This window comes from Podarcis erhardii (genome assembly GCF_964252035.2).
Source record: "Podarcis erhardii genome assembly, chromosome: 8".
NCBI lineage: Eukaryota > Metazoa > Chordata > Lepidosauria > Squamata > Lacertidae > Podarcis > Podarcis erhardii.
In genome coordinates this window covers 76288666-76303972 of record NC_138499.1, presented here as the reverse complement: position 1 = coordinate 76303972, position 15307 = coordinate 76288666, and the positions used below count along the sequence as shown (strand labels likewise).

The following is a 15307-nucleotide window of genomic DNA, read 5'->3' as shown; positions in this document are numbered from 1 at the left end:
ATGTATGGAAGTGAGAGCTGGACCATAAAGAAGGCTGATCGCCGAAGAATTGATGCTTTTGAATTATGGTGCTGGAGGAGACTCTTGAGAGTCCCATGGACTGCAAGAATATCAAACACATCCATTCTTAAGGAAATTAGCCCTGGGTGCTCACTGGAAAGACAGATCGTGAAGCTGAGGCTCCAATACTTTGGGCACCTCATGAGAAGAGAAGACTCCCTGGAAAAGACCCTGATGTTGGGAAAGATGGAGGGCACAAGGAGAAGGGGACGACAGAGGACGAGATGGTTGGACAGTGTTCTTGAAGCAACAAACAGGAGTCTGACCGAGCTGCGGGAGGCAGTGGAAGACAGGGGTGCCTGGCGTGCTCTGGTCCATGGGGTCACGAAGAGTCGGACACGACTAAATGACTAAACAACAACACTCTCATTTTCCTACTCATATTGAAATACTGCCCCTCAATGAGGCCAAACTGAGATTCACAAAATGTTTAGGGGCATGCGTACCCCCCGGAAAAAAAGCACTGTATATGACTATGTAAAAACAGAAGCCCCTATCTGCAGTCTGAAGTGCCACCATCCAGAAAAAAGGTTTACCATTTATTTCTATTGTATCAACTAGTTCTAAGAGAAAGGAAAAGGTGAAGAGGGGAGATTGAGGAAACAGTGCTTAGAGCACCTTTCACCTCATGCATTTTGCTTTAAGGTAAGGGCTATTGGCTAGGATGTATAGAAACACTCCCAGAAATGTTGTTACTCTTCTCAAAAGAAAACATTGGCTTCCATCAGAATTCCTTGAACGTTTTACCTGGGAAATGACTTCCAAATGCACTTTCAAGATTTCACTTTAGGTCAGCCTGGGTGATAGACAAGGGGTGGGTTTATCAATATATTTTAGACTCCTTTAGTATTCCTCTGATATTTCATGATATTTCACTCCCAAATTCAATTCCACATTCATTTCAGGAGAAATGTCTGTAGCAACTCTAACCCCGAGTGTTGTCCTCCTAACTGCACTGAACCATCCAATTTTGAAAGAAAGGAATTCACGGACCATGAACAGAATTCTGTTTTTGCTCTAGCAGCATAGGCCTATCTGACAATACCCTTGAAGAATTTACATACTTCTCTGTCTTGATGTTCAGTAAGTCATCAGTAAACATGGGCATTCTTGCATTTCAACAGGGCCCTTGTTCTTCCCCACCTAAATTGTGCTTGAGCCACTGGGGTGTAGCAAAACAAAAAAAAGGCTCTTCCAAAGATATGTCCCTCACCGGTAAAATTTGTCCCCCGGTGCCTCGCCAATTTTTATTGTAATTAAAAATAGCGTAAGTGCCCTTGAACATAAAACGGATGTGTTTGTGAGCATTTTACCTAATTTTGATACAACAATTGAAAGAAGCCATGCATGCAGAGGATCTAATGAGGTGAGGAAGCAATTACAGAGAAGTCAAGATGTTTCAGATCTGGCTCATGAATCATTACCTTCCGTACAGAGTAACATAAACAAACTACCCAGAGAAATAGAGGAGAAGAATCATACGCATAGATACACATTTTTCTCCTCTAATAGTCAATGATGTAAGGGAGAGAATATATACAAAGTTCTTGATGCTCAATGTCTGTGTTCCTGTATTAATTCTTGACCCTTTTTGTTTCAGGTCAGTTAAGCATGGTAGCCTCTTTGCCTTTTATTTAGCAGAATATCTGCCAGTTTTCAGGCATGCAAATAGGCCTGGAAGAAAATCAGGGTTTTGCACATTGTCTGCTTACATCACAAAAACACTGATGGCTCCCTAAAGCAGAAAAAAACCAATAATAATTCCTTTGGTAGTTCTTAGGTTGAAAATGACTTTGAGAAGCTGTTTCACATTCGAAAAGGTACCTTTCCCTCCTCTCAGCTTATAGATGGCATCACTCTCACCCTCACTAGAAAAGTGATTCAGTAGCATATAAACATTTATTGGGGGGGGGGAGAGTCAGTCATTTTCCACTAACTTTTGCTGTTACTTCCTATGGACTCTCTATAGAGCTGGACATTTTGAAAAACGTCAGATACATAATCTCCCTGATCTTGGGCCATACATACACAGAAAAGGGCTTTAGTGCAATTTCATGTTAGTGGTGCTATGCGCATTCTCCCTAGTTTAAATGCTAGGTGTTGGATAATCGCTAGTATTCTTATTCATCAGTTGGGCAGTGAGAGGAACATGGATGGCTTAATCCTACCTTCAACTCTCCGTTCCTTACCTCAAACAGTTAACCGGTGCTGTTTTCATACGTATTTCCATCTTCTTACATACTGGAATTGCATATCTGGGAGACTTGCCGGGCAAAAGTTCATAACCAGTTTTGCAATGCAGATCTCAATCATCAATGTTCATCACAAACATCATTTATGACTTGTTTAATTGCATCTTGTACATTCAGTCACTACTTTGTTTTTCACAGATTGTGACTATTATGCAGAAAAGTGAATGCGTGGTTTAAGCCGTGGAAGCAGAAAATCACAAATACTGTATTTACAGCACCCCCTACAAGTAGTTACTCCCATGGGTTTGGGTATCAACCTAGAACCACAGTAGACCTCCAATTTCTATACTGGTTATCTAGTATGTAATGCTCTTGAATTCAAATCCAGGCAGGATCTGGGGGAGAAACCATGGAATACCAGTTGATTTTAAAATTTAATCAGAATGCCCTCCAAAACCCACCTCCCCTAATACCCCAATAAAAGGATGGATCCCAATCCAGTATGAAAATGCTCTGCCCATTTCGCATGACTTTGGAAGCTGCATTGCAAATCAGGGCAAGTGGATAGCAAAACCATTCCCATCTTGCCAAATAAGAGAGTCTGGGCACACGTGTTAAGGCTGTCTTGCATTTCCCATGTTCCAATGCTATGAGTGGGCAGTATTTTCACCCCACTGCCTCAATACCAGAAGTGAGATGCCCAAGGATTAAGACTTTCTGGGAGATGATCTATAACGAAATGAAAAAGGTATTTAAATATACCTTTCTGAAGAAACCAGAGGCCTTTCTCCTGGGCATGGTTGGCCAATTGGTGTTAAAGAAGGATAGAACTTTCTTTATGTATGCCACAATAGCAGCAAGAATACTTATTGCAAAGTATTGGAAGACGCAAGATTTACCACCTGGGAAGAATGGCAGATGAAGGTGATGGACTACATGGAACTGGCGGAAATGACCGGCAGAATCTGAGACCAGGGAGAAGAGTTGGTGGAAGAAGATTGGAAAAAATTTAAAGTTTATCTACAGAAACATTGTAAAATTAAGGAATGTTAGAAGGATGTTGGAATGAAGCTATGTGGTTTTAGCAGAAATGTTATAAAGGATTAAGTAAAAATGGATTGGTAATTAGTGAAAGAGGAGAATGTAAAATTATAGTATATCAAGATAAATTTTTAGGATAAAAACAAAGATGGAAAGGACTTGCTGAAATATCTAATTGAACTAGAATACAAAAAAGGGAGGTGTGAGGAGGTCAAGGAAATAAGCAAAGGAAAGAAAGTTATGTAAAGGTTGGATTTTTGTGTTTTTGTGTTTTTGTGCTTTGTTTTTGTGCTTTGTTTGTTTAACTTTTTCTACTTTTCTTTCTGTAACCTTCAAAATTTTAATAAAATCTATTATAAAAAAAAAAAAACCAGATGTGAGAGAAATATGCAGGGTGGTTTTATACAGTGGCCTTAGTTCATATGTACTGAATAGGGCAAGGGCAAAAGAGTCAATTGGGTCTTTACATGCAGGCTGGAAGCAAATTGCTACTCCAGCTCCCATGACCAATTCCAGTCTAGTTTTTGCAGTATTTTTACAGCAAAATGTGGCCCCTAAATCCATTGGAAACCACTGTTTGTAACAAGCCACTGTTAACATCAATTCCCATCTTCACACTGAAATCCTGTTCATGACACTTCACAAGTTCCTCTGAGCTAAAACTGACTCAGTTCCCTGTGTTGCATTGTTCCTACTATGTGCTGCTTAGAGCCTAGAAACTCACCTACAACCTTCTGGCTGCCCACTTATGGATCCAAGACCATTCCTTTGCAGAAATTATATTACTTTGTCTAGTCTCTATCACTTTTGTAAAGGCAGGTCACTTATCCGGAGTCTGCTACATGTTATGCCTTCTTACAAAGCAATATTCTTGGGTTTCAGACAAGTTTTCTTTTTCATTTCGAAACACAATCACCTCCTGATCAAAGAACATCCCCTTAGGGAGCAAGATGAGCATTGTGCATTAATCTTCCATTATCAGTGCAACAGTTTGCAATCATCGAATACTGTAAAATGCAGCATCTTCAAACCTACTGCTACTGGATCACTGGTGGAAAGTTTGGTAAACACCTTACATTCATTTCCTTCTGAGTAGCAGGTGGCTGAATGGAACTCATTGTGAAAGCAGATTTCTTATTTTCAAGTCACTTATTTTTGCCAGATGGAAGCATCTCTCCAAAATCCTCTTCCAACACCAAACTAGAGCTTAGCTGATATGACTGTAGCCCAAGTTTTATCTGCAGGATTTTTTATTTTATTTTTTTAAAAAAAGATTTTTATTAAAATTTTAAAGGTCTTAAGAGATTAAGTTCAATATATTAGTTTTAATGAGAAACAAGATTAAATAAAGTAAAATTGGATGATTAATTGGTGAAAGAAGAGAATGTTAAATTACAGTATATTAAGATAAATTATTAGGATAAAAACAAAGATGAAGGATTTGCTGAAATATCTAACTGAACCAGAATACAAAGAGGGGAGGTGTGAGGGGGTCAAGGAAATAAATTAAAGAAGGAAAGTCATGTAAAGGTTTGATCTGTTCTTTTTTTTCTTCTTGATTCTATGCATCTTTTTCCCCCCGTCTGTTTGCCATTTTTTATCTTTTTTCTTTGAAATGACTTGTTTTTATGTATTGCTTTCTTTTTTGGTTTAATTGGGTGTTTTTCTGTTGTTATTTTTTTTTATTACTTATCTGCAGGATTTTTAAATGCATATTTAAATGCATGCTTAAATATGTATTTATTGCATATATGTGTTTATATTTAAATACATATTTTGTCTCAATGTATGCATTTCTAAATGGAAGGTGCAAATTATGTTTATACACTTTAAAAATGCAGACCAAACAAAATTCTCCCTCAGTCCAAAGTCCTAAAGGAGCAGGGTAGGAATCTCTCATAAGGTTTTGCCTTGCTCTTGCCAAACTGCAATTATGAGAGAAAGCCGCAACACTTACATGGGCTTAAATTAGTAATGCAGGTATATTGAGGAGCATGTTAGAAAAAGAAATAGGTGTCTCAGGAGCCTTGGGTCCATCAGAAATGCAAGATAATAGAAGAGGCTTTGGAAGGCATGTGGTGCTTGCATAAAACTTTCTTTTTTATTTTCATTATAGCATTCTGAAGTAATACAGTGGTACCTCGGGTTACATACGCTTCAGGTTACATACGCTTCAGGTTACATACTCCACTAGCCCATAAATAGTGCTTCAGGTTAAGAACTTTGCTTCAGGATGAGAACAGAAATCGTGCTCCGGCAGCGTGGCAGCAACGGGAGGCCCCATTAGCTAAAGTGGTGCTTCAGGTTAAGAACAGTTTCAGGTTAAGTACGGACCTCCGGAACAAATTAAGTACTTAACTCGAGGTACCACTGTAAAATAGTTTCTGAAAGACGTTCCCATCTTTCTTAAGCAGCTAATTTTATTATTTGAAATTCAGAATTTTGGGTTTTTTACTAGATAGACTTGCTGCCAATGACTGTCAGCAACTCCAAGGCTTAACCCAGAACCCTGTAATATGAAACTAACGGTGAAAGGCAAAGGACCTCTGGATGGTTAAGTACAGCCAAAGGTGACTATGGGGTTGCGGCACTCATCTCGCTTTCAGGCCAAGGGAGCCGGCGTTTGTCCACAGACAGCTTTCCTGGTCATGTGGCCAGCAGGACTAAACCGCCTCTGGCACAACGGAACACCATGACGGAAACCAGAGTGCACGGAAACGCTGTTTACCTTCCGGCTGGAGTGGTACCTATTTATCTACTTGCACAGGTGTGCTTTCAAACACAGGAGGAGGAGCTGAGACAGAGCAACGGGAGTTCACTCCATCATGGGGATTTGAACTGCCAACCTTCTGATTGGCAAGCCCAAGAGGCTCAGTGGTTTAGACCACAGCGCCACCTATGTCCCTCTATCTAATAATCCACCATGAATTTCCTGTACTCAGGCCTCAGAACCTAATGACAATGCAGAAGGGAACAATGATTTGTTATACTGGTTCCTGAAATCAGCAAGCAATATGAACCTTCTGGATTGGCCAGGCCAGCTATAAAGTCTAGGAGCCTGGCCTTTTTATTTTTCCTGGTCAACAGAGAGATGCTTTTCCCCCCCTGTTTGCTCCATATCATGTACCAGCTAACTAAGCTCTGGGCTCAAGGATCATGAGCTAGAAAAGCTCCATGTTTAGTTTTGAGTGCTGTTGCTTATGGCCACAGCCTGACCCTCACAGCATTCATGCTCAAATGCTTTCAGTTTAAACTACATTTTTACCTGCTTAGATCAGAGGTCGACAAAAGAGTTTAGGAGGTCTGGGGTCATCTCTGGGTCATTTGTAATAGATCGGGGGGGGGGTCCTGACTCCCAATATTTTAACAAGAACAAGTAAAATTGTAGATAACAAATAAATATATCAATGCCATGGCTGGACTTGTGCTAATCACTCATGAGCCTCTGCATTCCTCTCCCCTAAAATACAGATAGGCATTGGTTGCCATTGACCAAGTACAGCCCTGCTAACCAGTTTTAGAATTTTGTGTTCACTGATTTGTAGTAATTCAAATGATTCTAACTCATATCTGCGGGTTATTCCAATGCATGGTTTGCAGTGGGTCCCCAGATGTTGTTGGACTACAACTCCTATCATCCCTGAGCTCTGGCCTTGTTAGCTAGGGGTGATGGGAGTTGTAGTTAAACAACATCTGGGAACCCACAGGTTGAGAAAGGCAAAGAATGGAGTAAATAATTAGCTGCACCCGCTGAGACATCATTTTGCTCCTGGTTCTGGTTGGTGGACCTTGGAGAAGGGATGGAGAGATCTTCCCAAGTTCATCCCATTTCATTTTCACATGCACTCAGAGGGCCCATTTCATCCCACTTTATGTGGATTTTTAAAAAGAGGGCATAAAAGGCTCAAATTTAAATTGTATGCATTATTATATGCATTGCTGTACATATTTGTGTGCATTCCCTCAATATGCTTTCCCATAAGGTACACATTTTTACTGTAAAATACATATTCTTGCGCATACTTTTAGCACACTGAAACTACATTGCAAAATTTGGAGAACTGCATAAACCAATTCAGAGTTGCATTCTGGACTGCAAGCAAGTCTGGGTTGCTCTACCAGATAGGTACTCAGTTGTGGACTTGTGGTAAGTATTTTTGCATTTAATACATTAACCTTGTACAAATAACTTTAAGAGACGCCGGTGGCGCTGTGGGTAAAACCTCAGCGCCTAGGACTTGCCGATCGTATGGTCGGCGGTTCAAATCCCCGCGGCGGGGTGAGCTCCCGTCTTCGGTCCCAGCTCCTGCCCACCTAGCAGTTCGAAAGCACCCCTAAGTGCAAGTAAATAAATAGGTACCGCTTTATAGCGGGAAGGTAAGCGGCGTTTCCGTGTGCTGCGCTGGTGCTGGCTCACCAGAGCAGCAGCATCACGCTGGCCACGTGACCCGGAAGTGCCTCCAGACAGTGCTGGCCCCCGGTCTCTTAAGTGAGATGGGCGCACAACCCTAGAGTTGGACACGACTGGCCCGTACGGGCAGAGGTACCTTTACCTTTTTAATAACTTTAAAGTACAGTGGACGTTCAGGTTGCGAATGTGATCCATGTGGGATGCACATTCGTAACCAACAGCACTGCATCTGCGCACACATGGGTTGTGATTCGGCGCTTCTGTGCATGTCCAAAACCCGGAAGTAACCCATTCCGGTACTTCCGGGTTTCGGCGGGTCGTTAACCGGAAAAAATGCAAACTGAAGTGTCTGTAACCCGGGGTATGACTGTATATCTGTAGGGAAGTTTTCTTCCACTCCAGGAAGAAAAATTCCTTAAGCTCATGGAAGTATATTTAACAAAGAATGTCTGCAATCAATCATGGTCCAGAACCTAGTCACATGCCTGGATTCTCTCTCTCAGGCATATATATCCACAAAAAACTACAGCATGAGAATTACTATGATACAGCAATTATTAGCACATCATCCCAAAAGCAATTGAACCTGTTGCAGTTAAAGGTCTAGAATGTAGTATAACATTATTTCCAAACATCTTTGATTTTAATGGATTATAAAATAGTTTATTTGCCACAACACTACAAAACATGCACACTGCCCACTGCTTCCAAGAAAATAATCTCACTCTTTATAATGCAGTCCATCTTGTACACCAACAGAATAGATGAGTTAAAGGCATTTTTTACTTTCTTCCGCCCCCTGCAAAAGCATCTAAAAAAACATTATACTCGTCCACTTCTTACCAAACCTCTTTCACTCCCTCCTAAAATTCATGTCAATGACTTGGGCATTACATTTTACCTCTCCTTCACATTATGCCCACCCAAAAGACAGGCTGCTTCTGAAAAAAGGAGCCTAAATTAATTTCAGAGATGATGTGAATCCACTGCTAGCTAACGCTGTATTTTCATTTCCCCACTTTTAAAGAAGGTTGACCTTTACAGATATGATGTGATAACAGCTTTCCATTACATTTAGCATGATTTAGATAAGAGGTCACTTTGCTGTCATGCCCAATCATCTAAACCATAATTTAGTATGAAATGCATGGACAATAAGGAGGGAGGTGAGGAAAGCTAACGTCAAGTGATAAAACGAATGTAGGTAATAAAGCTTCTAAAATCTGACAATGGGTTATGTTGAGAGTGGTGGAATCATAAGGTCTCACACTTAAAATGTTAAAGGTAAATGTGAGGTGAGACATTTCTGATGTATTTCATCAGTACGGCTGCTCTTACAAGCGGGGGCGTTAACACTACAGTCCCTGCATCGTAGAAAATCAGGTGGGGCATCATACAATTGAACCCCACTTCCTGCAGTGTTGGGGAGAAAAATTCTAGCCTGGCTTTCTACTGCCCTGCTACTTTTCTACATGGTGGGTTTTTGCATGTGTTGGGGCCGCAAAGTCCAGTGACTCAGAAATACAGGGATAATTTTAACTACACAACCAACTTCTTCTTCTTCTTCTTCTTCTTCTTCTTCTTCTTCTTCTTCTTCTTCTTCTTCTTCTTCTTAATACTCTGCCCATCTGGCTGGGTTTCCCCAGCAACTCTGGGCGGCTTTCAACAGAGCATTAAAAACAAAATAAAACTTCAAACATTAAAAACTTCCCTAAACAGGGCTGCCTTCAGATGTCTTCTAAAAGTCAGATAGTTGTTTATTTCTTTGACATTAGATGTGAGGCCGTTCCACAGGGCAGGCACCACTACCGAGAAGGTCCTCTGCCTGGTTCCCTGTAACATTGCTTCTCGCAGTGAGGGAACCACTAGAAGGCCCTTGGAGCTGGACCTCAGTGTCTGGGTAGAATGATGGGGGTGGAGACGCTCCTTCAGGTATACTGGGCCAAGGCCATTTAGGGCAGGCATAGGCAAACTCAGCCCTCCAGATGTTTTGGGACTACAACTCCCATCATCCCTGACCACTGGTCCTGTTAGCTAGGGATGATGGGAGTTGTAGTCCCAAAACATCTGGAGGGCTGAGTTTGCCTATGCCTGTTTTAGGGCTTTAAAGGTCAGCACCAATACTTTGAATTGTGCCCAGAAATATACTGGGAGCCAATGTTTAGATCTGTCCTTGACAAGTAAGCTAGTGCTAGAGTTTGTTTTGCTTTTTCCAAGTTCTTATGAGGTTCAGATACATGGTCGGAAGACAGCCCATTCAGATGTTTTGTTTAGACTGAGAAGGTCTGGATCTGGTCAGTGCGGGATGAGAGATTACCCAAGAACTCATGTGTCCCATCAGGGATGGAAAGACAAATATGTATGTAATGAACTAAATACATCCCTACCAGCCTCTCAACTATATAATCATGCCTGGGAAGTTAATTAGTTTAACTCTATTATTTACATCATTTGTTAGTTGCCCTTCATTCAAAGATCTAGGTGGGGGTAGCAGCAAAATTCAGCAAAATAGGGCAGCCATACATAAGACCATAAAACACAACAAAGGAAAACTTCAGCAACAACTAAACATCTCAAAATCCTGGCTAAAAAGCTATGGTTTGAGCTTGACACACAAATGCCATTAAAGTAGTTGTCAGATGAATTTCAGGGGCAGGAAGTTCTAAAGCTGTGAAGCCACCACAAGAGAGGCCTGCCTGCACACCACAACCTAATGTGTCACTCCTAGTGGGCAGGACACTAGTCCCTAGGTGTTCTACCAGGGACGCCCTCTGTAGAATCTTGCAATTAGAATTAATCCACCTGGAAGTGACATTTCATCAGGCCTTCCCTGTGATGGAGCTCCCTGCCTTGCCATCCCCCTACTTGCATGTATGCAGCCAAATCTCATGCTTCTACAACAGGCATAGGCAAACTCGGCCCCCCCAGGTGTTTTGTGACTACAACTCTCATCATCCCTAGCTAACAGGGCCAGTGGTCAGGGATGATGGGAATTGTAGTCACAAAACACCTGGGGGCCCGAGTTTGCCTATGCCTGTTCTACAACTATCACATCAATTTTTGACAAATATGAGGTTCCTGGTCCAAGTCATAGCATCACTGACCAACATAATAACAAAAACCATAATATAAAGGAGAACAGTCGAAATCATGCCCATTTGCTAGCAGAATTCGTATTATGACAGTGCACACCATGTAAACCATTTAAACCAGGGAGTTGTTTAAACCACCGACTTGGTGCTTTATCTAACCCCACATTAACATTATATACTTCTCCTTGGCATTCCTGCCTACCTTTTTAACAACCACTTTGTCCATTAAGCAGTTATTGTGACCTTCTACATTACTGCACTATGACACTGAAAAGCAATTAGGTTGAGTCAAGCACTGAAGATGTTTGGTTACATTTATTAAGCAATTAGCAGTCTGGAGTGGCTCTGTTGCATTGTCAACTAGAAGTGAATACCCTAACTGTGACTGTTACAAGGAGTGAGCCTTGCAGTAAGCGCTCAGAATAATACTGCCCAAGTAATAAACTGGAATGGCCACATTAGAGCTGGACAAATTAGTCCATTAATATATGTCCTGCTCTATATTTGCCAGCACTTTTCATGGCCCTAAGAAATAGTTGTTTACCAGCCTCAAACTGTAGCCGAGAGAATAGCATACCGACATAGCCTTGCTTGTTGCAATATTGCAGCAATTGTCAACAAGAATAAAGACAGGGTGCTTTTTTATGTTGCTTAAAGCACTCAAACCTTATTTTAAGTGAAACATTCTTTCTTCTTCAGCTGACCATTTTACGGATGTCTCAGGTGTGCTTCTTTGCCCTTCCTGTCTTACTAGTGGTTGTTTCTTAAAGGGTAAATAAAAGTGATTTCTCAATCTACAACTGAAGAGGAACACGGCTGGAGCAAAATAATCTCACAGCCTATTTCTTCTGAGTTACTTTTAGCTGTCACACTGCTATGAAATCTAGGACACCATATACATTTGCTTATACCAGCTTTGAAAAAATAGCAAACCCTTTACTACTTAGAGTAGGCCTCTTCAAACTGTGAACTATCACACCCAAACCAGGGAATGTATGCTAGCTCACCATGTTTAGGAAAAGCCCCCAGGAAGGCATGGGGGAAAGGGAGATATCAAGTCCTTTGCAGACTTCCAAACATGGCTGGCAGACTGTGAGCAGACTGATAGGTCACAAGCTAGACAAGCTCGTATTATGCAACAGCAACACATATTCTGGTACCACTTTTCCTGGCTATGAAGAGAATGAACAGCACTCAGCTGGAGCCTAAAGAGGTCATACTTCTTCCCTATCCATGTGTAGTCCTCTTTCTATCCCTTAAAAAATCTTATTCAGTAGCTCTTCTGCAGCACTCAAAGGGAGTGATTGTTAAGTATAATTGTTCAATTGACACTGAAATGAAAAGTGCCTGTACGTATATTGCTGAAAAAGTTTAACAATGGAAAATTCCATTGAAGCACACTGAAGCTCTCTAAGCTTCTGAGTTGATAATTAACTGTTGGTGTTCTCTGCTAGCACTCATGTGAGTGTTTAACCTTGGATCATGTGATTAAGGTATTCAATTGCAAATCTCGATGTTTAAATGGAGTTGCCTTTGCCTTTTGTTCCCAGTGAGATAATGATATATATACAGGAGCTGTATAGCCTTAGGCTGGATGCAGGCTCATGCAAGCTATGGGAGAGACAGACCTTTGATTTTTGCTCTTCTCATAATTATGTTATTCATTTAAAAATAGAAACCTATGCTTAGATAAGTGTAGGCTTTATGGAATTATTTGGATGTATCACTGATTTTTTCTGTACCTGTTTTGAAGAAGTTCTGGTTAGTAAAGCTTTGAATCACAATTATGTGTCTGGACAATTTTTATTCCATCCAATTTATGCATCCAATTGCGTCATGCTGCACAATATTGATATCTGCAATAGTGATGGTGCACAAGGATAGCCTAGGACAACCTGTGGTGGTCTACAACTCTTACAGTGATCCTTGCAATCAGGTCTTTAGAAGCCAAACTCATAACATTAGCCATAATTCAACTGGATCAACACTAACATAGTTTTCACTATTTCCCCACTTCGAACAAATCCACCACACATTGGAGGATTATATCAGTATTAATGGTTTCAAGTTTTGTTGCCCATCTTGGCTGATCTTTGAGAGAGACATCAACCAATGTAAAATGTGGTGGTGGGGACAGGGACTTGCAGGGATGTCCATAAGTTAATTGGCTGCTGCAGTTTAGAGCATTTTTCATACACGACGCCAAAAGTTGAGCATCACCTGTTCTACTTGTGTCATGTGTGAATGCTGTCAATGTGGGAGAGAATTCCAAAGGAGAAACCAATTAACACTGCAGCCCATTCTTTAAAGTAGCTTGTGCACACAATGAAAAGAATCTACATTGGCTGCAGTCTTTTGGGCAGGGGAAAAGAAACACATATTCCTGAAACACATAATGAAAGGGACCTAGGCAGGAGCAGTTGGCAGGGCAGGGGGGCCAAGCTACCCTTCCAACAGGGGTGTGGCTCTTGCATACTGGAACAACACAGAGTGGGGCATGGTGGCAATGAGAGCACTTTGGCAGAAGCACCAGTTTGGCATTGTTGGTGTGCCCATTTAGTCTTGACTTCATCAACACCCTGTCCCCACACCAGTCCAAGGAGCAGCAGCACTGTCCAGACCCCTACTCCTGAGCCCATGTTAAATGTCATTTCCCCCCGTCCTGATAAAAGTCGAGAGTAAGTTACTGATCAGAGCGAAGCCTGTAGGCCAGAGATAGCAAGGGGTTGATGGAGAGTTGTGCTCCAAAATCAATCAATCAATCAATCAATCAATCTGGAGGGCACTGTGTTGACTGTCCGTGCATGCAGTCTAAAAAGTTTCCAAGCCATTTAAGCCAGTTTAGACACACTAAGGTTAAGGCTCCTAAGCCAATTTAACACTGGTCTAAGTGCATCATGATTGAAAACACCTGTGTGTGTTTTCTACACACACACACACACACACACACAGAGAGAGAGAGAGAGAGAGAGAGAGAGAGAGAGAGAGAGAGTGGTACCTTGGTTTACGAACTTAATCCATTCCAGAAGTCCATTCTTAAACCAAAGTGTTCTTAAACCAAGGTGTGCTTTCCCATAGCAGCAGGGGACTCAATTTACAAATGGAACACACTCAACAGGAAATGGAACGTGTTCTACTTCCAAGGCAAAGTTCACAAACCAAAACACCTACTTCTGGGTTTGCAGGGTTCTTAATCCAAGTTGTTCATAAACTAAGCTGTTCTTAAACCAAGTTACACCTCTCTCTCTCTCTCTCTCTCTCTCTCTCTCTCTCTCTCTCTCTGTGTGTGTGTGTGTGTGTAGTTATTTATAGATGAAAACACACCTGTTTATTTGTTTAACTCAGTTACATCTTTGTGATGAAGGTAAATCAGGGTCATCCAAAAAGCTATTTATTTACTGCTGTGCACTGCTATTTTTTTATTATCATTTCTGAATGCAACTGATGTAGTGGAAAATATCACTCACAAAACAAGGTACTTCAAGTTGACGTTTCCCTACATGCAGAAGCACCTTAGCTGTCAAGATGCTTTTCTTCTACTACTTTGTGCATCCTACTTATCTATAGCTTATAGCTTTCTCATTTATCCTTATCTGTATCTCAGTCCATAGACTGCATTATATTTTCTGTCTGCCACATGCATTTCAGAGCTCAGGTCCAAATAAAACCAGTTCATCACATATATGCTGCCTGCAGCAATTTTAGTTATTAAATACTTTGCCAGTGACATGCCAAACAGAATCATAAACCCAATACAATTGGGGTACTCACAAGATTGTGATTTTTTGTTTCAACCCAAAACAAAACCAAATTAGGAAGCGTTGACCTTATGGGCTGGTGGTCAGCTACTACAAGACAGCTATGATTTAAGCAGAAAGTATGCATCTGAAGAGTCACAAAACAAAAACATTTTTTTCTAGTTGCTGATTTTTTATATCTGCTTTTGACATTTTTGTCATTTATGCATGAATGTGCAGTAGCTTTCATCCAATGTTTCAACACTGAATTTTACCTAAAGCAAAATCTTAGTATGAATATCGAAGCTCCTGCTCAAGCCGAGTGTCCAAGGAATTTAAGGGAAGCAAAAGGCATTTAGATAAGGACAGCCAAATAACATCAATGCAGGTTTCTTAATCAAGCTGTGCTGCAGATATCACCTGACTCTCAGCAGCACTGAGGGTGTCCAGCTTGGAGTCAGGAGCTAGTGAAGAAACTGTTTATAAAAGTTGTCAGCATGCGACCCAAGTTGCCACTGAAATTCACTCAAAGTGAAATTTCAAGGTGAATGCAAAAGTTCCTGCTTGGCAGACATCTGGGGATTTTCAAAAGAAGGAGTCTAGCAATATGAATTTTCAAAGGAAGCAAAAATATTCTAGCAGTAGATATAGATATATGGATCTGATGGACAGTGATACAATAGCAAGCCTCCAATTATAAGAATGCACATTTCCCTTCTGCAAAAATTGTCACCCCCAAATTAGAGGGATAGATAGATAGAAAGACAGACAGAC

At 41.0% G+C, this 15307-nt stretch overlaps 1 protein-coding gene across 6 annotated transcripts in view; it reads right to left on the bottom strand.

The window, feature by feature from the left end:
• Positions 1–15307, bottom strand: part of CDH18 (cadherin 18) — a 634566-nt gene that overhangs the window by 191465 nt on the left and 427794 nt on the right. The window lies entirely within an intron of this gene.